The 3,323-nt window shown below is 45.3% G+C and overlaps 1 long non-coding RNA gene across 1 annotated transcript; it reads right to left on the minus strand.

Annotated features, from left to right (window-relative positions):
- Positions 1–779: 779 nt before the first annotated feature.
- Positions 780–2,616, minus strand: LOC309653524. The gene is made up of 2 exons (XR_014259237.1): positions 2,517–2,616; positions 780–872 (listed from the first exon to the last, which is right to left on the minus strand). It is a non-coding gene; the product is annotated as an uncharacterized lncRNA (long non-coding RNA).
- Positions 2,617–3,323: the final 707 nt, after the last annotated feature.

Genomic DNA, 3,323 nt, shown 5'->3' on the forward strand with positions numbered 1-3,323 from the left:
CAGCATGATGAGTGGATTTAGGTACGACGATTCTAAGTGAAATAAGTCACACAGAAAAAGACACTTATCATAAGATATCACTTATAGAGGGAATGTAAAAACCGCTACCCTTGAACTGAATTACAAAACAGAACAGAGTCCCACGTTTAGAAAACACACTATGGCTGCTTAACGGGAAAGGTGAGGTGGCGTGATGCATAAAACAAGGGTTTCAAATTAGCTCAGATACAGTTCCATAAACCCAATATGTAATAGAAAAGACCTACTCCTTGCTCAGTGATTTGGACTCAACACCCCCTATTCACCGCCCAAGAATATATCTGACTAGTAAGAATCTTAAAACCTATGTATTGATATCTCTCTGTAAGTGAGTCAAGTGGGTGTAAAGCGGCATAAACACAGCAGTAAAAAGCAGCTAAACCCCATTACAAAAATCAATTACTTTTAAAAACCCGTGAAACAAAGACAGTGAAAGAGAGAGAAATTCTTACAAAATTCGTTCATGGGCTGTGATGCCACCTGGATTGACCATATCTAGACCCACAGCTGATTGAGACATAAGCGTGGACACTCTTGGGGCTGAGAGGTTTGGTGAGGTTGGGTGAGGAAACGCAGACCCTTTAAAGTAATACTGCGTGGTTCCCATCCCATGGGTCCCAAATCTCCAGGTTCAAGGGCATCTTCCTACATCGAAAACATGCATGAGAAACCCAGAAGATGGTACACCGTGTGATCGGGAAAGGTTTCCAAAACGCACCTCATTTCTCATCTCCTTGTGCTCGGGTTCGCCATTCCAGCCGCTTTACTAGCAATCTCCCTCCTTGGAGAATCAGCTCCTTTAACCTCCTGTTCCGTACAGGTTGCAATTTGTCCTGAGGATGAACGGGAAGAGTGGGAACCAATGAGAGACTAGCTCTAGGTGTTGGGACAGGCACAGGTCAATCTACTTTCCCATCAGGAAGAAGAATTAACCACAGGCTCAGCCTGCCGCCCGAGACCAGAATAGGGCCTGAAGCAATCCTGCGCTTTTGCGGCCAGCTCCCAAGAAAGCGAGTTGAAAAATGGAGCTCAGGGGCACTGCAATTCACAAACCTGCAGACTTATAAATGAAAACTCTCGTCCACAAATATATTGAGGGAAGGCAACGAAGAGGATTGGAAAGCAAGGCAGAATTGCAGGAAACAGATTTCAGGAGGGAGATTCGAATCGCCTTTAAAGCACAGGAAAAGCGGCAAAACCTCGACAATGATGCCCTTGGCCAAAACGGGCGTATGCGTTTTTTCCTCAGTATATTCAGGAAAAAACGCATACGCCCGTTTTGGCCAACCAAGCAACCTGGAAAGGCAAATCAGCGCTACAAAGAAGTCTCGCTTCCCATCGGTCAAAAGGGCCATGCTGAATAAAGTGTCAAAACCAGAAATGCCGGACAGGCCATGGAGAAACGGGAGCCTGGCTACGCTGATGGGCGAGATGTAAATTGCCAACAGCCACTCTGGAGAAGTGTACGGTGTGTCCTGAAACATCTAAAAAACTCAGCTTAGAGAGCTCAGGGCACTTCCACTCATGGGCGTATAAATTGGGAAAACTAAAAATCAGCAAGACACAGGCACCCCAAAGTTTAGGGCTGCTCTCTTGACAAGAACCTCCACTTCGTTACACCTTAAATATCCCAGGAAAGAGAAAAATGGATAAAGAAGTTGTGGTCCTTATGTACAATGGAATATCACTCAGTCATGAAATCAACGTCATAAGGTTAGTAGCAGCATGATGAGTGGATTTAGGTACGACGATCCTAAGTGAAATAAGTCACACAGAAAAAGACACTTATCATAAGATATCACTTATAGAGGGAATGTAAAAACCGCTACCCTTGAACTGAATTACAAAACAGAGCAGAGTCACACGTTTAGAAAACACACTATGGCTGCTTAACAGGAAAGGTGTGGTGGGGTGATGCACAAAACAAGGCTTTCCAATTAGCTCAGATACCTTTCCATAAACCCAATAGGTAATAGACAAGACCTACTCCTTGCTCAGTGAATTGGACTCAACACCCCCTATTCACCGCCCAAGAATATATCTGACTAGTAAGAATCTTAAGACCTATGTATTGATATCTCTCTGTAAGTGAGACAAGTGGGTGTAAAGCTGCATAAAGACAGCAGTGAAAAGCAGCTAAACCCCATTATAAAAATCAATTATTTTAAAAACCCGTGAAACAAAGACAGTGAAAGAGAGAAAAATTCTTACAAAATTCGTTCAGGGGCTGTGATGCCACCTGGATTGACCATATCTAGACCCACAGCTGATTGAGACATAAGGGTGGACACTCTTGTGGCTGAGAGGTTTGGTGAGGTTGGGTGAGGAAACGCAGACCCTTTAAAGTAATACTGCGTGGTACCCATCCCATGGGTCCCAAATCTCCAGGTTCAAGGGCATCTTCCTACATCGAAAACATGCATGAGAAACCCAGAAGATGGTACACCGTGTGATCGGGAAAGGTTTCCAAAACGCACCTCATTTCTCATCTCCTTGTGCTCGGGTTCGCCATTCCAGCCGCTTTACTAGCAATCTCCCTCCTTGGAGAATCAGCTCCTTTAACCTCCTGTTCCGTACAGGTTGCAATTTGTCCTGAGGATGAACGGGAAGAGTGGGAACCAATGAGAGACTAGCTCTAGGTGTTGGGACAGGCACAGGTCACTCTACTTTCCCATCAGTAAGAAGAATTAACAACAGGCTCAGCCTGCCGCCCGGGACCAGAATAGGGCCTGAAGCAATCCTGCGCTTTTAGGGCCAGCTCCCAAAAAACCGAGTTTAAAAATGGAGCTCAGGGGCACTGCAATTCACAAACCTGCAGACTTATAAATGATAACTCTCGTCCACAAATATATTGAGGGAAGGCAACGAAGAGGATTGGAAAGCAAGGAAGAATTGCAGGAAACATATTTCAGGAGGGAGATTCGAATCGCCTTTAAAGCACAGGAAAAGCGGCAAAACCTCGACAATGATGCCCTTGGCCAAAAAGGGCGTATGCGTTTTTTCCTGAATATATTCAGGAAAAAACGCATACGCCCTTTTTGGCCAACCAAGCAACCTGGAAAGGCAAATCAGCGCTACAAAGAAGTCTCGCTTCCCATCGGTCAAAAGGGCCATGCTGAATAAAGTGTCAAAACCAGAAATGCAGGACAGGCCATGGAGAAACGGGAGCCTGGCTACGCTGACGGGCGGGATGTAAATTGCCAACAGCCACTCTGGAGAAGTGTACGGTGTGTCCTGAAACATCTAAAAAACTCAGCTTAGAGAGCATAGGGCACTTCCACTCG

This window comes from Balaenoptera physalus (assembly GCF_965194825.1).
Source record: "Balaenoptera physalus genome assembly, contig: HAP1_SCAFFOLD_534, whole genome shotgun sequence".
Classification (NCBI taxonomy): Eukaryota; Metazoa; Chordata; class Mammalia; order Artiodactyla; family Balaenopteridae; genus Balaenoptera; species Balaenoptera physalus.